A 23,985-nucleotide genomic window follows, 5' to 3' on the forward strand; every position below is an offset into this window, starting at 1 on the left:
GAAGACCAATGCTTGCCGATCTCTAAAGCTCGCTTGAATTTTACTTCCGTTGAACCATTATGCCCGTGATGAGCCCATTATTAGGCACTTTAAGCTACGTGAGACGATCTTTCATCAAGTCGATCACTTATTGCGATTGTAATCAAGCCGACTACTTAATCATGTCAAATTTCTTATAGGGGCTAACTGGCGTACCAAGGAACCCAAAATTGCTATACGAGGTCAAAATCACCTTTCCGAGAGGCTTTGAGCTCTGTCGCTGCTGAAATATCTCTAGCGCCAAGATTTGACTCTGTCGCCAGACGCTGTGATCTAGTGCCAAGCGCTGAAATATATTTACATACGCTAGATGTTGTCGTCTGGCGCTAGAGTAAGGTCTTCCCTATTCTGCTGCACCTGTATTTATTTTTTACTATAAAACTTTGCTATTCTCTTTAATTATCTTAGGGTTCACCTAAGGTTTAACGTGGCTTAACACATCGACTTGACACGACTCGAAGTATAAACTTGACTCTCTGTGATTGACTCGAGGTTAACTTGACTCGAAGTGTTTGACACATGTGACTCATGACCCCTGTGTGCATAGTGTTGATTGTGCGACTCGAAAATGCAAAAAAGCAAAAATTTTCCGTCATTTTTGTGGAGGGTACCGACTTTCTCCCGAAAAAGAAAGACGCAAAAAAGAAAGAAGCGAAGTTTTCGAAGGTGCTTGTTGAATGAGCTTAGTCAAATGTTGTTTGATACTATCTCTCAAGGTGCAAGGATTAATCCATCCTAGGCTATCTCAATGGTTGAATCAATGATGAAAGTATTTAGGTAACTTAGGCACGGAGGCTAAGCACTTCATACTTCGATATGCAATGATGATTATGAGTGATGTTGGGCATTTTGACATGACAAGGCATGCTTCAGTGTTATGTTAAGATTTCATGACAAAGGGTTCCTAAGGGAAGTATATTTGGTCATGTATCTGTGCGGTGTGTGAAAGTGACACTAAACTAGGCTGCAAGGGCTAAGTGTGTGGAGAAAATATTATTTTTAGAAGAGTCAAATAATGGTGACTCTTAGGCTAGGTAAGCTAATGATGTAAGGATCAAGCCCCCAAGTCTAGCTCTAAGTATATAGGGATGAGCATTGGAGATCTTTTGATATGATCATGGTGTGTGAATGTGAATATGAATGCATATTTATTACGGCCGCACCTCGAGGTGAGGTTGCCTACATATCCGTTAGGAATCAGGCCGAACGTAGCTCTAGCCGAACCTCGCACAAGTATGTATACCTCAAAAAGGTCTTTTTAAGGGTTGTAACGTGGTTAGGCTAAAGTTTATAGAAGAAGAAGGGGATAAAAGGCTCAAGACCCTAAATAAGCCCCCCAAGGTGTGCAACCTTGCTTTTGAGTCTTTATATTTTTATGCTTCTCTTTTTTAGCTCTCTTTTTTTTTGCTTTAGCATTTATTTCATTTTTATAAGTGTGGGCAATCCCGATCATGCGGTCTATCACTTACTTGGCATTCATGTTTCTCAGGCATGGTACCGAGCACTCGATAAGAGACGCAATCTGAGACGTGTTCATATCAAAGACATGTTCATGTCAAAGACATTGGAACACTTGCCCTTTTGTACACTTTTATTATTTTTTTTGCTTTTGCTTATTTTTGCTATTTTAATCTTTTTGAATCACTCAAGCTTTTTATGAAATTGAAAATTGCATAAGTTACACACCATCCCCATCCCAAGGTTAGGTAGATATGGGTTGGAAAAAATGAAAGGTCTATCGTTAGACAAGGCTCACAGTGGTTTATGAAGAAAGGATTGCATATTTGAAGGGTGAAAGGTAATATGATGTGGCTACAAGGGGTGCCTCAAATCATCGGTATACCTTGTGCTTAATTCGACATGGATTTTTATATAATGGAATGATCATGTGTAAGAGAATAAACGCTCATTTTATTAAAAAGGAAAATAAATAATGATCCTACAAAATTAATCTAAGGGAAAAGAAATGTGTCTATGCTAGACTTATTGGGGAAAGGGTAAATAAAGAAAAAAAGAAAAAAAAAATGTCACGAAATCTCGTCGTTGAAGCTCGCCTCTTGTCTTGTGTTGTTTGCTTTATCATCACTCGCTCTTCTTGTTAACTGGAGGTATGGGAAGCTTGTTATTATCAATCAAATGTTGGATAGCCTCCTTTAGCTTCCAACAGCTCTCAGTAGCATGACCCCTACCTTGATGGTACTTACAGCGCACATTTGGATTCCAACTAGGCACTCTCTTCTCAAGTGGAGGATCTTGAAGAGGTCCAATAGGGGTAATGAGTCCCTTAGCATGGAGTCAATCGAAAGCATCATCGTAGCTAATTCCAATAGGGGTAAAATCCCTTTTTTGTTGCTTTCTAAATCCTAAGATCTCATTAAGGTCAAAAGTACCAACACTATTGCTAGAGTAGGTGTTTTCGGAAGAAGAAGGATAGTCGTTCTTCTCTCCTTTACAACCACTGTTACTATTGTTACTAATCTTGGCCTTCTTGTCGCGTGTAGGAACATGAAGGAGATTTGAATCAATGAAGTCTTGAACACGATCCTTGAGGGCGAGACACTTTTCAGTATTGTGACCGCGACCTTTATGGTATCGACAATAGGAATTTGGATCCCAATTGGGAAAACGTTTTTCATGTGGAAGGTCTTGACTGGGACCAATGGAGTGAATATGACCTTGATCATGAAGACAGTCAAAAGCTTCATTGTAAGTCGTTCCTATTGGTGTGTATTCTTCAATGGTCCGTTTTGCCCGTGGCTTAAGAGCATTGAGTTCTTCATTAAACTCTTGGCGAGAATTTTTTTCGATGACCATCACCCGATTTGCTAGTCCTTCTTCCACATTCAAGAGCATGGCGACGACATCTTGCAATTTTCGAACGTCCTCTTTTAGACTTAACGAGTCTTCCCTGGTATTATCTATGAAAAGACTTTCATCCCCCCCAATTATGGCCACTTCATCGAGAGAGGTTATATAAGCTGTCTTGATCATGGGCTCACCTACAGGCGTGATAAGAAGTGATGGATCGAAGGGTGTTTGATCTTCTTCAATGGCTAGAACTTCAGAAGTTTCATTGTTAACGATCAGATCTTGAATAGCTTCTTTGAGTTTCCAACACTCCTCAGTGTCGTGACCCTTTCCTTGGTGATATTTGCAGTGCTTATTAGGATCCCACTTAGGTGGCCTGGCTTCTAGGACTGGATCTTTGATAGGCCCTATGGGCATGACTAGTCCTTTGTGGTGTAACTTCTCGAAAGCTGCTTCATAACTCATACCAAGTGGAGTGAACACTCTTTTTGACCTTTGGATTCGCGATTTAGAGGCGTTCGTGGCATGTACTTCATTAATGGGAGAGGAAGAAGAAGGATGGTTGTTCTTCTTTCCTCTCGCATTACTATCTTTCAGAAGGTCATCTTCAATGTCAATGCCTATATTATAGATAGCCTTGAAAGTATTCAAATTGTGTTGGTATCTTAAGTGCCTTGAATACTTCCCTTGGAGATTCTTGATAAACATCCTCACAGATTCTTTTTCGGTAGGAGCCTTGACTATATTAGCGGAAGTTTCCCTCCATTTATTGAAGAAAGATGTGAACCCTTCGTTTTCCTTTTGTTTTAACATCTCGAGTTGTCTATAGTCTGTTTCGTCTAGGATGTTGCACTTATATTTATCTATGAAAGCGTTTGCTATGGACTCCCAGGTGGAGGTTTTTTCTTTGTCAAGGGAAAATAACCATTGCTGGCAAACGGTCTCGAGAGATAGCGGGAATAGAGAGGGAAAAACCTTCTTATTGATACCCTTAATGCTCATTATAGTTTCAAAAGCTCTTAGATGAAAGTAAGGGTTATCTGTTGCCTTGAATTTTGGGATGTCAGTGGCGTTAAACTTATGCGGAAGAAGTTCCTTGTCAAGCGAGACCCCTTGTGAAGTCATGCCCTGAAATTTATAGTCACTAGATAGCTTGCTCAAACTTTCTTGCATAAGGTTCATTTGTTGTTGCTTCACAGGGTCGTCAATCTTGAGGGTTAAAGCCTTTAACACCTCAAACACATCATTCAATTGATTCCTAAGTTCATTGGCCTCTTCTTGACTTGCCATTATATTTTTAGCCTTCCTCTTTTGATGAATTGGTTTATCAAAAAGTGAAACTTGAATAAAGAGGTTGTCCTTGATTAATCGCCCTTCTCTCCTCGACCAGGTACTGTGGAAAAGGAATTTGGGGACATCTATTGTTAATTATTTGACTCAAGCTTTATTTAACATGCAATGGATGGAGGAAGTGAAGAAAGATTGGAATAGAATGTGAAGAAAAATGATGTAGATGAAGGGATATAAATAATTAGGAATAGGATGTACCCCCAACTTAAATGACGGAAAAAACCGACTCATGCATGAACCTAAGACATGGTCATGGTGACATATACTCAAAGTGCGTGCTAAGACTAGTGAGTGTAGGTGACTCGTGTTATGACCATGGGACTTAGTGCCTAGACTCAATAAATGAGTTAACAAAGTGTTATTGACAGCGAAATTTAACCGAATTAATTAGTAAACTGGTTAATTAGACACTAGGTGATGACCCAATCAATAATCCGAACTGTCGGCAAAACGACAGGACTAGCGTCGCACTGTGTAGTGTAGCGCCAGACGACAGAGCTGTCGCCAGGCGCCACACTCCATAGAGTGGCGCTACAGTCCAGACTTTTGGCGCCAATGCTAGAGTTTCAATCTGGGACTGTTTTCGGTGTTATTAATCAACAGGGGTATGCCTAAAGTCGTACTAGGTCAATTCTTAAAATATTAGACTTTATTTACTCAAATTAATTAATTAATTAATTAGGCAAAGTTCTTTAGTCATTAATTTATTTAATCTCAACACAAGTTGAATAAACGGTTAAGAAAACATATATATGCACAACAAATAATGCACAATTAGTCAAGTAGGCACAATATGATGCAATGAGTTTGCAACCTAACCATGGCTCTAGTTCTTTAAAGTTCGGGATATGGTTTAGTCAATAGAGGGTCCATGGTTAATTGTCCGGATGCACCGCGCGGAAGCCTAACCGTGAAGGGTTGGCGCGAGTGGATGGGACACCGCGAGTTTTAGAAAAAACTCGCTTCCATGGTTTGGTGAATTCAACATTCTCGGATGTACCCTTTGTTGCTCAGAGCGTTCAATCAGGTAGATGGAGCATGAATTCCCAGAGGGTTATGTCCATATGTAGAACACATATGGGTTTCATAAAAGTGAGAAAAACTCAATCAGGAAGTAGGATCGAGCAAACAATACGAAAAACTGGTCGAAATTAGAACACATATTTCTGGCTCGGTATTGGAAGAATTTGGCGCCAGCAAACAGAGCTTGGCGCTAGGTATTAGCTGTAGCGCCTGGCGACAAGCCTGTCGTCTAGCGCTACAGTTAAATGTCTAGCGCCAATGCTCTGGTCACTGACGCTAATTCCTACATGCCTCAGCAGCTTTCTGTGCTCGATAAAATTTTCCAGTTTCACGCAGTGTTATTTCGGTCCTAGTTGTGAAAGATATTTCTCAAATTTCCTACGTGTAAAGTCCTATGTTTTTAACTCATTACGAATGGTCTTTCCAATGAGATCTTTTTTATGCATATGACAATAATGTTAATCAAAATTAAGCACATGAAATACTTAGAACGTTTCGAGTCTCATCCACTCATTCTAAATCATTGCGAAACAAATTCAGGAATTAAAATAGAAATCCTCCCCAGTGGAGTCGCCAAAAAACTGTAGGGAATATTTCAAGCGTTAATCCCCTAGCTTGAACCCCACTGTGATCGTACACTAAAGTACGGTGGCGTCCAAAGGGAAAGAAGATAGAGCAAAAGAGTCGCCAACAAGTTTTTTAGGAACTTGTAAACCATTCACGAGGTGAAGGTTACACCACTTAACGATCCAAGAGATCGTCAACTCCATAAGGTCTTGAACCAAATAGGGTTCGGGATGAAGGTACAAATCCAACCTAAAAGAGATTGAACCTGCCCTAATAATAGGCCTCTACTTTATTCTGATCGTATTCATGTGCGCTTTCTGACTTACATACAATCAATAGGATTAACCCTAAACCTGTTTATCTATGTTGGTTGAATATAATGCACAAATAAATCAATTATTGGCGATCACTTGAATTATAATCATATTAACCCTAAACAAGATTATTAATTATCTTATTAAGCGTGATTACAAGTACAAATTCCCTATAAACATGCATAAAAGGTGTGATCAAGCAATAAAAATATATAATCAAGCAACATAACAAATTAAAATAATAATTATAATCATCAAAATAATAACCATAATTTTAATATTCATGTTAAAGCATAATAATAATAATAGCAAGATCCTAGGCATGATATTAACAAGATTAATAACAAACCCTAGCATGTCACTAAGCAATAAAAATCAAAGCTTTAACCCTAACATGATACTAACATGAATATTAGGAAAGAATATAAAAGGCATCATACTTTTAATCATACTTGATATTAAAGTTACCCTAGACATGATACTAGGAATCATAATAACAATCTAAGCATGATTTCTACATCATAATATCAATTAAAACCATTAAAGTACTTACTTTGATGCCTCGTACCTCTTTCTAATAACAAAATACGCACGTTAGTAACTTCAAGGAAAATATTAAACAAAACAATTAAATTAAATAATGGAAAGAGAGATTTGGGACCAAACCCTCAGGAATTAAACCTTTCACGTCTAGGGCGAAGGCAACTTCGAATATGGCTAGGTGTTTCTAGATCTAATGAATGCGGAATTTTTATATTTGAGAGAAGCTAGTTTAGAAAAGAGAGAGAGAGAGTAATCAAGAGAATCTTGATGAGAGTTGGTTATAGAGAGAATTGATGAAAACTGGTTATCGAAAACGGAGTTTTTACGACGTTATTTATAGAGAAAATCAGCCAAAAAGATAAAATATCAAATTAGAGTCTGGCGCACAAAAAACCGAACCAGCGCCAACGGTGGCTATTGGCGCCAGGCGCCAACATTAGCGCCAGGCGCTACAGCTGGCGTTTGGCGCTGATCTGGAAAATCACGCGTTTTCTTAAAATCAGATAAAAGTTGCCGTACAGGAGGATAAAATCGTATTTGCCTCAAAAATGCTCTTTGATTTTAATTAAAACTCTGAAAAGTGAACAAAAGTCAATTTATCAATGCTAATTGAATTAGGAATGAAAAGAACCTTCTAGAAGAATCTAGAAGACTAAAACCATTCCTAATTGCATTAGGAAAGATAAATCTATATTAGGCCCTAACCTATGAAAATTTTACACTACACCCTGGTGTAGCTTCTGTTACCTACACCCCCTCCCCAAGTGACGTCATTTTTGTTCTTTTTTTTGTTTACTTTTTTTTCCTCTTTTGTTATATACCATTGCAAGTTAATTCAATATTTTGAGTTTCAATTCCATGTAAAAATTATTGTACTCGTATAAAACAAAGAGTGTGAAGAGATTTCCATGGTATCAATTATAATAAAGCAATTGGTGATCCTTTGTTTCAAAAAACAAAAAAAATCAATTAATAACTCACAAGCAATCAACTCAATAAGCAAATTGCAAGCCTAATCGAAGCAATTACAAACAAATTGCAGTTGTTATGGCAGCGGTGGTGGCGAGATGATGGTTGTTATGTGACAGCGGTAATAGTGGCGACAACGAGACAATAGTGGTCGTGTGGTAATGAGGCAACAATGATTATTGTGGCTTAATTAGTTGAGTGGGTTAGAGGGGGAAAGTTCAAAGGATTAAGAAACAGGGAAAATATAAAGAAGCTCAAATCACCATTGATAAAGCTTGCTTCTTATTTTAATGAGAATTGTATATTTTTTAAATTTTTTATAAACAGTATACTCGTATAATTTTATAATTGAACATATAATATTTTTAAAATGAACATATATATTTAATAGTTGTAAATGAACATACAATTATATAATTGAACGTATAATATTTCCAAAATGAACATATTTATTTAATGGTTGTAAATGAACATGCAATTATTTATAATTGAACATATAATATTTCAAAAATGAACATATTTATTTAATATTTGTAGTTGAAATATTTCAAAACTGAACATATTTATTTAATAGTTGTAAATGAACATACAATTATTTATAATTGAACATTTAATTAAGGAGCATTATCATTGATGAAAAATGTATAAAATTTATAATTTTTGTACTTGTTATTGAAAAATTTTGAAGGTAGCACACACTCCTTATTGAATTGTATGTAAGAATCATTTCCATGACAACTACAATATAGCACACACTCTTCTTGAAATTCCTTATTAAATTTGTAAAATTAACTACTTCATGATATAATTGGTGCTTTAATTAGTAGTATAAATATATGTTTATCATATATCAAAATTCTAATAAATGTATCTTAATATGCATTTGATCATATAATATTATGTGATTGAACATTTATCAATTAAAAATGAACATTTAGTCATTTATCAAAGAAGTTTCCACTTCAAAATATAAAAAGAACGAACATAAATATGTGAATGATCATGTGCTAATATATAAATGAATATTAATTATATTAATAATCTATTAACATGTGAATAACATCGTACTAATATATAAATGAACATTTACCAAATTAAAAATGAACATTCATAAAAAATAGAACTTTCCACTACGAACTAAATTTACAAATCTATAATCATATGAAATAGATTAAATTATCTTGAAATTTGTGACAATTATACTCTTTTTTTAAAAAAAAATTTGAATCCAGCAATTTTATAAACTAATAACACACCACAAATTTACTTTTTTTTCCCATTTTTTTTTAAAAAAAATAAGTAAAATTATATCATCATACTTACGTTGATACATTTTCAAGCTGGATGTTTCTTTTATTTTCATGAAAACACAATTGCAACAAAAACCAATAAAAAAACTAGGACATTATACTTGTGTTTTCATTTCAAAAATCAACAAAAACACTCACAATTTCGATTTTTGACTTTGCTTTGGTATTTTTTTCCAGCTATTGTGTAAATTTGTCTCATATATTAGACATTGTGCTTGACTATTATTAAGAATTATAACTTTTTACTGAAATTTATTAGCAAATATTGAAGATTTTGATGAGAAAGAAAATGGGGAAATAAAATGCAAAGAATGAAGAGAGAGAATTTGAATGGTGGTTCATTTTTTTTTTTTATAGTGTAGTGTATGGGGTATAGATGGTTACTGTAGCAACTTGCAAGTGGATAATAAATGGGAAGTGAGGAGTTAGTGGGAGGAAGGGTAAAACGGTACCGTTTTGCATGGGGGTGTAGGTAGTAGACCATACACTAGGGTCTAGTGTTCACTAATTACCTCCCCTAGATCATTGGGCCGCATATAAGGCTCAAACCGGGCCTAGTTTAGTAAATTGGTCATAACTTCCTCAATATTCATCGGAATTGGGCTTATAATATATCGTTGGAAAGCACTTGTCAAGCCCCATCCAACTACACTACTATTAGACCCATATCATGGACCAACCAAACTGGATTGGCTGTTTTCTTAAAATAAGTTTTCAAAAACAGAGAGAAGAGAAAAGAAATTAAAACTATCCGCAACACTAAACTTTCCACACTTTCACTTCACTCGATTATGATTCGACGCGAAAGGTACTCATCACTGGGTTTGGTTTTGGGGAGACACAAATGGGTGTCTACAGCGCCAAACGCTAGCTGTAGCGCCTGGCGCCAGCATTGGCGCTACGCTTGGCGCCTAGCGCTAGCATTGGCGCCTGGCGCTAATGTTGGCGTCTGACGCCAATAGCCAGCGTTGGCGCTAATTCAATTTTATGTGCGCCAGAACTCTGTTTTGATATTTTATCTTTTTGGCTGATTTTCTCTATAAATAACGTCGTAAAAACTCCGTTTTCATTCATCAATTCTTATCAACATTCACCAATTTTCATTCATCTACAATCTACCAATTCTCTCTCTCTCTATTTTTCTAAACTAGCTTTTTACATACAAAATTCCGCATTCATTAGATCTAGATACCCCTAGCCATATTCGAAGTTTCCTTCGCCCTAGACGTGAAAGGTTTAATTTCTGAGGGTTTGGTCCCAAATCTCTCTTTCAATTATTTAATTTAATTTTGTTTTGCTTATTATTTTCCTTGAAATTACTAACGTGTGTATTTTGTTATTAGAAAGAGGTACGAGGCATCAAAGTAAGTATTTTAATGGTTTTTACTGATGTTATGATATAGAGTTCATGCTTAGGCTGTTATTATGATTCCTAGTATCATGTCTAGGGTAACTTTAATATCAAGTATGATTAAAAGTATGATGCCTTTTATGTTCTTCCTAATATATATGATTGTTAGTATCATGTTAGGGATAAATATATGATTTTTATTGTTTAGTGACATGCTAGGGTTTGTTATTAATCTTGTTAGTATCATGCCTAGGATCTTGCTATTATTATGCTTTAACATGATTATTATGATTATGATTATTATAATTGTTATTATGATTATTATTGTTTTGATTATTATTATTTTGATTTATTATGTTGCTTAATGCTTTTTTATTGTTATTGCTTGATCACACCTTTTATGCATGTTTAAAGGGAATTAGTACTTGTAATCACGCTTATATAAGATAATTAATAATCTTGTTTAGGGTTAATATGATTATAATTCAAGTGATCGTCAATAATAGATTTATTTGTGCATTAAATTCAACCAACATAGATAAACAGGTTTAGGTTAAACCTATTGATTGCATGTTAGTCAAAAAGCGCACATGAATACGATCATAATAAAGTAGAGGCCTATTATTAGGGCAGGTTCAATCTCTTTTAGGTTGGATTTGTACCTTCATCCCCGAACCCTATTTGGTTCAAGACCTTTTGGAGTTGACGATCTCTTGGATCATTAAGGGGTGTAACCTTCACCTCGTGAGCGGTTTACAAGTTCCTAAAAAACTTGTTGGCGACTCTTTTGCTCTATCTTCTTTCCCTTTGGACGCCACCGTACTTAAGTGTATGATCACAGTAGGGTTCAAGCTAGGGGATTAACGCTTGAAATATTCCCTACATTATGCAAGATTAAGAAATCCATTTATGGATTAAAGTAAGCAAGCAAAAGTTGGAATCTGCGATTCGATGAAGCCATCAGTAAGTTTGGTTTTATCAAGAATCCAGATGAGTCTTGTGTTTACAAAAAGGTAAGTGGGAGTGACATCGCCTTCCTAGTATTATATGTCGATGACATATTACTCATTGGAAACAGAATTCCATTGTTAGAGTCCGTGAAGGCTTGGCTCGGAAAATGTTTCTCAATGAAAGACTTGGGAGAGGCTCAGTACATACTAGGCATCAAGATCTATAGGGATAGATAAAAAAGGATGATAATATTGAGTCAAAGTACTTATATTGATAAGGTACTAGCTTGATTCCAAATGGAAGGGGCCAAGAGAGGTCACATACCCATGTCACATGGCATAACCTTAAGCAAGATGAAGTTTCCTAAGACACCTAATGAGCGAGAAAGGATGAATTAGATTCCATATGCTTCGTTAATTGGATCGATCATGTATGCCATGATATGTACTAGGCCAGATGTATTGTATGCCTTGAGTGCTACGAGCTGATACCAATCAGACCCAAGAGAGGCGCATTGGACTGCGGCCAAGAATATCCTAAAGTACCTGAAAAGGAACAAGGATAAATTCCTAGTCTATGGTGGCAAAGATGAATTAGTTATTGAGGGTTATACCGACGCAAGCTTCTAGACAGACAGAGACGACTTTAAGTCATAGTCTGGGTACATATTCTGTCTCAATGGAGGAGCGTTTAGTTGGAAGAGTACTAAGCAAAGCACAACTGCAGATTCTACAACTGAAGTCGAATATTTGGCAGCATCTGAGGCAGCTAAGGAGGCAGTTTGGATTCGTAAGTTCATTGGTGAACTTTGTGTTGTACCCTCTATCGAGGAACCAATAGACATCTATTGTGATAACAATGGAGCTATTGCTCAAGCCAGTGAGCCAAGAGAACATCAGAAGGTCAAACATGTCAAGCGGCGGTTTCACATGATTCGAGAATGGGAAACAGAAGGTGAAATCAGAATTTGTAAAGTTGGAATGGATGACAATGTAGTCGATCCACTAACTAAACCTTTGCCACAAGTGAAGCACAACAAGCACGCTGAGGCAATGGGAATCAGGCACATCAGAGATTGGCTTTGATTTCCTCATTTTAGTGTTTTAATTAATTTTGGATAATTTTAATGTAAAGCACTATGATGAACCATTCAATTTTGGAGTAATAAAAATTTTCATGCAATTTAAATCAATCCATTGGCTATTTAATTGTGGTTTAGAATTAAATAATGAGTCCATTCAATTTTTGGAATATTCAAAATAAGGTATCAAGACCAGTCTTGGTAAGGAAACACCTATCAAGTGAACATTGAATATTATAATCGAAAATTATCCCTAATCGAGGTCATTTAAATGATGGACAATTAATGACCATTTGAGATTAGTGTGTAGTTTGATTTATAGCACCATTTCTTGTGCTACAAGGACATGATCGTCATGAATCATTTGCACATGTATTGGTTTAGAACCATACTGGATCGACATATGAGAATACTTTAAGAGATTAAAAATCGTCATAAGTATACTTCTCATTATTGCTATCGGAACCTTTTTCCTTGACCATGAGTATTGTGAGCTTTCTTATTTGAGTACTAGTCCACTTTGATGTTGTCAAACGTCTGCCGTAAAAGGGGATTATAACGACAACACTCGGGCAGCTAGGTCCTCTCAGTAAGGGAAGCTACAATTACAACACTGGGAATGTCCCCCTGCTAAAATAGGGAAGATGTTTTTGTTGTTAACAAGGCCTCTCGAAGAGCGAGACTGTAAAATGCATGGTCGTATTCGGATGGATTTTAGAAATCAACTATTTATTGGCAGTCGGACTCGTGATAGAGAAACACTTCTAAACGTAATAAGGATGACAATTAAATCTTACCTTATAGTTCATGAAGAGGCATTAAGCGACATAGGAGAAGGGCTATACACTAAAAGCACACTTGTCCGGAAGGGAGACTGAAAAGAATAGTGTCCTTCGAACAAGTGTATTATTCCGATAGGGGGTTCGGAATTATTAAAAAGCTAATTTTTCAGCAATGTCAAGTGATCGGAATGCCTTGGTGGAGGCCGCTTCCGATCAGTAATATTAATGCATAATTAATATTACAACTTAATCTTGACTGATCCCTTCGGGTCACACCCAAGCAACTAACGAGCCTAAGTGACGAATTAGTTAGGAATTAATTAATAAGTCAACCAAGTAATTAATATTTAGACATTGGAAATTCGAGCTTGGAGCGTCGATACCGAGGGTCGGAAGTCGAGTCAAAAATAGCAAAAGACGAGACGTGAAAAATAATAATAAATAAAAAATGACCGAAATGCCCCTAGCATCGGTACAACCGAGTGCTAAGGGCGCGGCAAAAAGCTAGTAACCCGCACCAAGTGTGCGTGGCAATGCTAGCATGTAGCAGCTAACAACCCGCACACTTGGTGCGTGGCTTGCTAGGTCGTGGCAGCTAGCAGCACATGCTTTTGGGCACATGTGATGTGGGCCAAAGCCTCACAACCACCCCATGGTAGCCCACAAGGCAACCAAGGGTGCCTTAGTGAGCTGCCATGTGGCGCAACTCAAATGGAGGAGAGTTAAGGGAGGTGGCCGGTTATGGGAGCATGAGTGGGGGGCAAGTTTGGTCCCCCCCTCCTCCAAATGGTCCTCTCCAACTCCTCCTTGTATGCTTGCCACTTGTTGATTTATTACTAGTTTGATTATTCATTTTGTTTTAGCTTTACAATAAAATGGAAAAATCCAATTCTCCCATATTGATGGGAGAGCTTTTCACACTCATGATTTTCCCTATAAATACCCAAGTTGGGGTATTGGGAAAATCACTTGAGTAAGAGTTGGAAAAGGCATCACTAGTAGTGAAAACCTTTGAACTTAACAGTTGAAAAAGGCATCACCTTTGTGAAAACCTTTGAACTCAATTACTCAGGTTTCGGTCGGGCTTTGCTAACTCCAAGGCATTGGACCTAGTCGGTGTTCGAGTTGTGGGTGGACTTCCGTTGGAGGTCGTTGTAATTTCGAGGCTAGCTTTCGAAGTAAGAGCCCCTCGAGGTCGGGCAAAGCAGCTAGCACGCGTCAAAGGTGTATTTATTATGTTAATCTTGTCATTAATTTAATTATATTTATGGTTTTATTTATTGCGAGTGCAGTCTTATTTTTTAGGTTTGTTTCTGCGGTGAGTCGGACTAACCAAACCCCAACAGAATTCGATGTTTCTCAACATTGAATAAAGCTTTTCTTATGAAGCAAGTATGGAGATTTGTGAAGTGCCCGCGACTTCTGGTTTCAAGGGTCTTTAGTGCTTGCACCAAATTCCTTACTTGTCGGCCCCTATCTATGCACAGATTCACAGGCCGCAATTCTTATGGCCTTCATGGTCTTATTAGAGTGGATGCCTTACTCTTTACGGGGTGTGGTTGGAAAGTAGGCAATGAGGCTTTAATTCTAGCTAGTTCATCCAAATGGAGTAACGGTACCACACCAGATTTCAAACTACGAATTTTACTTCATGTATCAAAGGATTGGACAGTTAATTATTTTCTAATCCCAACACCGAATCTTGGAATGTTTTTAAGGTCAGGTCCTACTTCCAACCAGATTCTGCGACTACAATACTTGCTATGGAACCTCCGGTGGAAACTGAGCAAGATTTTCAATACTGGTCTTGTACTCCTTCAGGGACATATTCAGTTAAAACTGGATATGCAATGTTACAACAACAGCTTCCATCCACGCCGACTTCTCAGCACTTTGGTAATTTCTGGAAAGTTCTTTGGTCCCTTTAGATACAGCAAAAAAGGAAGTTGTTTTTATGGAAACTTCTACAAAATGCTCTCGTAGTAAAGACATAAATTCACCATAAAGGAGTCCCTGTAGATGATATTCACTGCGATGTATGCATTACAAAGCCGAAAGATTTCTTTCACCTGTTTAGGAATTTCATTATTGCAAGAATTGCATGGAGGGGTGGAAGCCTTGGCATCTACTCACAACACAATGGACACCTTTCTCTTATAGATTGGATCTAATATTATATCCGACTTTTCATTAGTAAGGATGTGAATTTAAGTCCCCACATGTCTCTGGTTATTTCAGAATAACAAGGTTTTCCGTTCAGATTCTTCGCTTCCTCAACCAATCCTTTTGCAAATTCTGGAAGTACTTCGATCACATACTCTCTTTATACAGGGTGATCCTACTATTATACTTTTCCACGCTCCTAGCTTAACTTCTACCTGCACAATGCCACCGGTCTTTTATGCACAACGCCACCGGGCTTTTATGCAACACAACTGGGGGAATATGCTGCTACACTAGGCATGATTACAGTTCAAACAGACGGTTCGTGGTTTGTAGATTCTAATATAGCAGGGATGGGTTGGTGCATGGATAATCAGGACGTGACGGATCAAAGGATTATAGGCGGAAGTAATTTTGGGTTATGTACTACGACATTACACTCAGAGGCTTTAGCTTGTTTGTGTAGACTTCATTGGGCTTCAGGCGCGGATATTCAGTTAGTCACCATTTTCACTGATTCTTATAATCTTGTTACTTCAAGGGTATTAACTTAGACTTTCTCAATAGATATTTTTTTTTTTTTTTTGGAAAAAAATAAAGGACCAAAGTGTTCCCAAAATTTTACTAGACCAAGTTTTAATACAAAAACCGATAACTTTCTGTTGAGATGTGGGTGATTTATAATTTCTTTTACTTTAAGGGTTGGTTATTTAAAATAAACAAAAATAAAGGTAGTAAAATCAATTTTAGGTGATTTGAGGGGTGATTATTTACATTTCTCAAAAAATAAATGAATACATTAGAAACAGAGTATTGGAATTTTGGAGGATAGTGGTGAATTGTTGTCCTTTTGGAAGAGTTTGAATAGAGGTTATGTCTAGGGGCGAAGCCAGGGGGTTGGTGGAGGCTCGACCTCTCGTGGCCAACCTGGCGATCCATTTATTGTGAAGGCTCTTGGCCAAAGAGACCCAACATAAAAGACTTGTTATCTACATAACGGGTCTCTTTGATCCAAGAGCCCATTTATCATTGATAACGGGTCTCTAATTTCATTTCTTTGCGTGGTAAAAAAACTCTAGAGACCGGTTATTTAAGTTAAATGGTCTATGTGGTTTTCTTTTATTATTTTTTTAATAATAAAAACAATTTGAGACCGGTGGGGTAGATAACAGGTCTCTAGAAAATTTATAATTTTTATTTTTTTTTACATTAAAAATTCATAGAGACCTGTTTTGTCAGTTAACAGGTCTCTGTAGAATTTTTACTAAACCGCAAAAACCCTAGTTTTTTTTTAACTCCCTGCCTCTTCATTCACTTTCTTTCTCTTCTCCCTTGCCCCCTTTGCCTCCTCACTTTCTCTTCCAGATTGTTCCTTTATTTTTTCTCCATTTTCCATCATCTCCCATCATCCGATTCATCTCCCATCAACTAGCTACCTCCCACAATTTTATCATTGTAGCTATCATCATCCGATTCATCTTCATTTGAGCATGCATTAATAGGAAAATGTTTTAATTTTGGGTTTAATAGCCATTTATGTACTCCATTATAAATTCCTGGTATGTTTTTTTTAGATCTTAGCTATTTTATCATCTTTAAAAAACTTAGAGATCTGATTTTTTTTTTTCATTTTATGTTCTTATATCGTTTTCATAAAATTTTGATAAACATTTGTTCATCTAAATTTCTGTTTGCTTTTGGTTTTCAATTCTGATTTTTATAAGAATAATTTAGATCTGTTTTTCATTTTCGTTTTAGATCTTATATTCTCTGTTTTCGATTTTTATTCTTCAATTTTTATTTTTTCTGTTTTTATTTTTTGTTAAAACAACTCTTTTTTCTTTGAATTTTCATATTTCGTTCTATATTTGAGTTTTCATATTTTAGTCCATTTCAAAAAAAAAAAAAAAAAGTTTTTATTTTCATTTTCTGTTTTGAATTTTGTTTTAGATCTTACCAATTTTAATTTGTTTCTTTTTTTTTGGTTTTTTTTCCTATTTTATTTCAATTGTACATTATGGTATTATTTGCGACTATAAAAACTTGGTAATTTCGTGTTCGTAGAAAGGAGACATGGTAGGCATCTCCCCTGACAGGAATAATGGGAATGGCCTCGGGCTTTCCTGTTAACTTGGTAATTTCTTAATTTATTTTTGGTTCATTTTTTTTCTTCTGTTTTTGCTTTTTAATTTCATTATTTATATTTACATTGTTATTATTATGAATTTGATTTTTTTTTAACTTCGTATAACTTGTATTTAGTGTAAATCTTTAATTCTATTTTTTTTTTTATTGTGTTTAGTGTAAATCTAACCTTATTATTGTTTGCTATTATTATAGGTTTATCTATGATCTAAATTTTAATGGAGATGATGATATGATGATGACAAGGATGATGACCGATGACGATGAAGAAGATGAAACAAGTGGATGATGGTTCATTTTTAGTGTTAATTTTTTTTTATATCATCACAGATTAATAGATTATAGTACCTAGTACTATAAATTATGTAATACATACTATAAATTATCTAAAATGTAAATGTTACATGTATAATGTATTGTTCTTTAAACAATATTTATTGAAATTGTATATTTGTTTTTGTAAATTATTTATTTTTTTAAAATAAAATTTAGCAAGACAAAAAAAGTCTCTTATGCTTCTACAATTTTAATATTTCAACTATCCAAAGAGACTGCTTTTCTTAGAAAACAGGTCTCAAGTTTTGAAACTTTAGACCGCCTATACAGAAGCAATCTCTTAGCCAAATAGACCGCTTAGCTAGAGACTGCCTTAGCATCAGTAATACACAATATGCAGGTCACGTGCTCGACTCTCGCGGGTGTTACTACATGCATTTATTTTTTAATTTTATTTACTAATTCTTTTACAAGTATTAATGTTTTTTTTCCCCTTGAAACTTACTTGTAGAATTCATTACTACTATATTCTATTTTTTAATCTATGTTTCTTATACCCCTTCAATCAATCTTTTTTTACTTTGTCAATTGTTTTGATTTTAAATTACTTATTTTATTTTTCCTATATTTCTAATTGGCTAAATAAGTAAATTTCATACCTTAATTACGTTTTTTTTATTATCATATATTTTTATTTATTTTTGTGAAAATGAACCACAAAAGCAATATCAAACATATCGTAAACAAACCTTCGCTTAGCTTTAATCAATGAGGCAAGTCCTTATTTGTTGAATGGTTGTAATATTGAATATTTTGATGAAATAATATTGTGTTGCTTAATAAAATAAATTCAACTCTAATTTATAATATTGCAAATACCGCAAAAGAAAATATTGTGTAATGAGAAAATCGTATGAAATAGAATACTATTTACTTAATGTAGACACCTAAAAATGTCTCCCCAAAACCAAACCCGATGATGAACAATCTTTCATTGCCATTATTGGTCGGGTTCAGTATTTAATCCCGAGAGTGTTTAAAAAATCGTGTTTAATTAAATACGTATTTTTGAATAGTCCATGGATCAGTTTTAATGTTTGGTCAAAGCATAGTTTTAATTTCAGCCCAAACTTATTTTACTGTTTTATTATTTAATTTTAGCCCAAACCTTTTTTGTTTTATTATTTTATTATTTATTTTGCCCCAAACCTTTTATTTATTTTATTTACTTATTTTCTTATTTTAAAATCAGAAAATGGCCCGAAATTATCAATCGGCACTTAAACTGCTGAACGAAATTAGGGTTAAAAATGAATTTAGACGGAAAAGCGGACTAAAAATTCCCGCGTCACAGTAACAGTCCACCGTGTCACGGGAAACTTTCCCGTCTAACGGTGGGGTTCCCCGTGACACGGGACACCTGCTGTGACATGGGAGTTTTCGTGTCCTTTCCGCGTAAACCCTTAACGCGTTTTCTCCCCCGTTTACTAAATATTTCCCGCGTCACACAACAAGTACACCGTGTCACGGGAATGTTTCCCGTCTGACAGTGGGGTTTCTTGTGTCACGGTATACTTTGCCGTGTCGCGGCATAGTTTTTTTGTTGGTTTTTATCTTTTTAAGGTTCTGTGTGTTCCCTCATCACATTTTTTCTATAAATACCCTCTCATTTCTGATGTACAAGGCATCAATTAATTCTCTATTTTTCTCTCTTCTATGCTCTAGCCTAAACACTAGCCTACCATTTTTCTTTCAAAATTCCTTCTTCAAGCACTCCAAGGAGTCCGTACTTTACTCGTGGTTTTGTCCTTAAGCCAAGGCGTGAAAGGTAGAACTGTTTGGGGGTTTGGCCCAAAATAGACCCTACTTTATTTAATTAATTCAATTATTGTTCTATTATTATTTCCTTGAAGTTACTAACTCGTTTATTATTTTGTAGTTGCAAGCAAACAGAATCAAAGTAAGAATTATGTTCCTTTTATTTCTATTATTTTTCTAACGATTTTATATTGTTAGAATTATTGTTAAATTGCTTCAAATATTGATGTTTATTCTATTATTTATTTATGGTCACTATATTGCATGTTTAAAGGGAATATGTAATTGAAAATCACGCCTAATAAGATAATTTGGACAACCGGTTTAGGTTCCTTTTTAATCTTGTTATTAATTTAAGTGGTCACAATATTTTATAATAATGTATTGCATTAATATTCAACCAATTTAGCATAATAATAGTTTGGAGCAAATTGAATATTTTTGTTTGTATGTCTTTGAGATCGCAGGAATCGATTTTCACTATAAGAATCAAGTAGAGGCCAATATGGGCAAATGTGACTCCATGACTCACTTCGTACCATCATCCCCGATCCTCCTTTCGTGGTTCCGAATCATATGGAGTTAGTAATCTCATGGATTATGAATGGGGTGTAACCTTCACGGGTCAATCGTTGTTGCCTTTCGTTGTCCCTATATCGTGGTTGCCTTTTATGATCCGTGAACGATTTACAAATTCCTTAAAAACTTGTTGGCGGCTCCCTACTTTCCTTGTCCCTAATCGTATATGTCAATTCTCACTTCTTATAAGTGTCAAGCATATTCACAACATGCTTTAACTTAGGCGCACTTCGAGCGACGCCTACAATTTGGCGACTCCATTGGGGAGGATTCTTGGTTATTTATCGATTTGAATGATCAGTATATAATTAAGATGAGTGGATGAGACTTGAAAGATTCTTAAAAAATATTCCTGTGATTAATTTGGCATTTTTGCATAAGCATAGACGTTTTAACGTCGCATTTAGGTCTGTCCCGTAGGAAAAATTGAATAACTTGATTGCGTACGAAGGAAAACAGGGCACCGGTCAAATTTTTTGACTGCCGTGCCACGGCAGAATCAACCGTGTCATGGTGCAGTACACCGTCTGACGGTGTGCAGTACCGTGGCACGGGAATCTCTACCGCGGCACGGCAGTCCTAAAATCAGTCTGGTGGCTTGTATTCTTTTCTCGCAATCAACTTCCTTCGATTTTTCTGAAAAAACGTGTGTGTTCTACATGCGTCTTAGCCCCGGGGGATTTAAGCTCTATCAACCCAAGAACGCTCATGGCAATAAGGGTTCATCCGAGTTATTAAATCCACCCAAACCATGGAGTCGAGTTCGATTTCATCATGAACTCGCGGAGCAGCCCATTGGCATACACCCTCAAGGGAGGCTACCTTGCTAACGCGTCCAAACTCTTAACCATGGTACCCTATTGACACCAAATAAACCTGACCATAGTCGAACATAGAACTTGATCTTAGGTTGTGAACTATTCTTTGCATCATTGTGACTACGTGTTTTATGTTTGGTCGTTTTGATCCTGACCTTAACGATCTTTCTTTGTCTATGGTGGATTATTTTATGACTAACGATTGCCAATGGACCGTACTCACTTAGTAATTAGAAAAAAAGAAAAAAAAAAAAAACAAGGGAAGGGTTCCCGCGTCACGGGAGTTGTCCACCGTGACGTGGTGGAATTGCAGCAAAAAAAAGTTTACCGCGCCACGGGAAACTCTACTGTGTCACGGCAAATTTCCACCGTGGCGCAGTGGACCTACAGCAAAAAAAAAAATCTCGTGCCACGTCAGCATCCACTGTGGCACGGGAAAGTTTACCATGTCACGGAAATTTCCACCGTGGCACGATGGATTTCCAAAAAAAAAAAAATGTCGTGCCACGTCAGCATCTACCGTGCCACGGGAAAGTTCACCGTGTCACGGCAATTTCCACCGTGACACGGTGGATTTTCAGCACCAAAAAAAAAAAATCCCGTGCCACGTCAGCATCCACCGTGGCACGGGAAAGTTTACCGTGGCACAGGAAAGTTCACCGTGGCACGGTGGATTTCCAAAAAAAAAAAAAACCACCGCGTCACGGCAGCTTGTCCCGTGACACGGTACAGTTTTCCGTGTCACGGTGCCCTTGAAATAAGTCCAGTCAGCTTTTTTTAAGTCTTCCGTGTTAATTTGATCCTCGCGTCAGTCATTTTGGTTATTGTTCACATGTCTAGCCATACGATCATACCACGAGTCTTATAACATCACTTAGTCACTCACGAGTCAAGTATAGTTCACACACTTTCTTTATGTTCCGACTCGAGTTGTGCACCAGGTCGTTTATGATCGTATACTAGGTTCATGCACCTTTTTTTCGTCATAATTAAAAAATGAGTGGAGTTTTCTCATCTGTTTTCAAATGTCTATTTTTTCCTTCCTTTCCTATCTTGAGCAATGAGTCAAACAATTAAGTGAATTATTTTATTTCACAGTACTTGGTCAAGGAACAGGGATAAATTAATATGGTTCGTGTCATTACCGCAACAATCTCTCAGATCTAATAGGCGTTCAAAGAGAACTTTTCCATCTCCATTACTCATCACCTTTCAATGGCCACTAAAGAAGATATTGAGAACATCAACAAATCCATCGAGGCACTGTCTGCCATGATGCAAACTCTTACCACTAGGGTCAATAAAACAAGGTCACTGTTTCCACCCTTGACAAACTGAAAGAACAAATGAGTAAGATTTCTGAGGATTTCACTTATGTGGAACGACCTCCCACTCCTTTGGATGTGAAGGACAGACTCCCTGAAAAGTTCTCCACTGCTGATATTCCAAAGTTCAAGCCTACTGACAATCCAATATTCCATTTGAAGGCGTTCTCTGCAACCATGGCTCTTAAGGGATTGGACGTAATTAACACTCTTCCCTACGGTGTTCCCTCTCTCCTTAGAACACGCTTGCCTTTAATGGTTTTAATCCTTAGATGCCAAGCATAATGCGATTTGGCAAGATGTCACCGACAGTTTCATGAATCGTTACAAGTGTAACATTCAAACTAAAAATTCTGAACGTGAACTCTCCATTCTCAAACAGAAAGAGAATGAAGGCTTCACCGCTTACCTGAACAGGTGGAGGGAAACAGCTTCACTCTTGGTAGATCCTCCCAAAGAAAGAGAGATGGTTCGCCTCTTTATTCAAAATCTGACTCATAAATATAGGGAACATCTCAAATTTCTTCCACTGAACACTTTCGAAGCTGTATACGACATCGGCATCAATATCGAGGATGAGCTAATAAAGACTGCTGGTAGTAACAATAATAACACTTGGAAAAACAAGAAGAACGACCATCCTTCTTCTTCGTCTTCTAAGCACGAAAATACTACCAACAATATAAGCCAAGTTGATATTAATGAAGTGTTAGCTCTTGATGCTCCATTGCCCAAGAAGAAAAGAACTTAAACTCCTTTAGGAATGACTTATGATGCGGCCTTTGATCGCCTTTATGGTCAAGGCTTGATCACACCTATTGGGCCATTTTCAGAGCCAAAACCTAAAGAAAGGAGCGCCAAATGGAATCCCAATGCCCATTGCAAGTACCATCAAGGAAGGGGCCACACTACGGAGCAATGTTGGAATTTGAAGGACGTCATTCAAGACTTGGGGGATACAAACAAACTTCCTGTCCCTCCAGGCGGCAAGAAGTAATGAACACAAGGCGCACAACAGATCCTTCGTGCAAGATTTCATGATTTCTTTCTTTATCATTCATCTCCATTCCCCCATTCATGTCTAGCATAGGTTCCATTTTGAATTTTTATATGTTTCATGTGTTTCGTTCACCTTTTCCATTAATAAAATGAGCAAATTTCATTTACATCTCGATCATAGAATTTTTCATTCATTCATTCATTCTCAAAAAATAATAATAAAAATAAATCAATTACCGAACTAAACCCAAGGTACACCAATGACTTGAGGCACCTTTGCAACCCTGTCATTCCCTGTTAACCGTTCAATCACATTCCATTTCTTCATCAACCATTTTGAGCCTCGTCTAACGTTTGTCCTTCATTTCTTCAACCCACATTTACTTAACCCTGGGATTGGAAGATGTGTAATTGTATAACATTCAAAAAGCAAGTAAAAAAAAAAAGCAGCAAAGCAACAATAAAACAATGTCTAAAGGCAAGTGTTCCAATGTCTTTGATATAAACACGTCTTAAATTGCGTCTCTCATCGAGTGCTCGGTACCGTGCCTGAGAAACATGAATGCTAAGTAAGTGATGGACCGCATGATCTGAGATTTCCTACATTGATTCAAAAGAATGAAAAAAAAAATCAAAGCAAAAAAAAAAAGTTGAAAATAAACTTGCAAAATTCAAAAATTTTAAATTCACAATTACACATCTTGGGGGCTTCTCTCGGGTCTTGAGCCTTTTACCCCTTTCTTCCTTAAACCATCAACTTAACCACATTAAAAC

At 36.5% G+C, this 23,985-nt stretch overlaps 1 long non-coding RNA gene and 1 pseudogene across 2 annotated transcripts; both read left to right on the forward strand.

Annotated features, from left to right (window-relative positions):
• Positions 1-16,426: 16,426 nt before the first annotated feature.
• On the forward strand, positions 16,427-17,846 carry LOC145565686 (uncharacterized). Of its 2 annotated transcripts, XR_014095153.1 has the most exons (3): positions 16,435-16,810; positions 17,316-17,385; positions 17,592-17,846. It is a non-coding gene; the product is annotated as an uncharacterized LOC145565686 (long non-coding RNA). The 2 variants fall into 2 exon arrangements; XR_014095099.1 differs by having other exon boundaries at positions 16,427-17,385.
• On the forward strand, positions 17,306-17,420 carry LOC145566622 (U6atac minor spliceosomal RNA; annotated as a pseudogene).
• Positions 17,847-23,985: the final 6,139 nt, after the last annotated feature.

Source organism: Chenopodium album, chromosome 1, assembly GCF_948465745.1.
Source record: "Chenopodium album chromosome 1, dcCheAlbu1.1, whole genome shotgun sequence".
NCBI lineage: Eukaryota > Viridiplantae > Streptophyta > Magnoliopsida > Caryophyllales > Amaranthaceae > Chenopodium > Chenopodium album.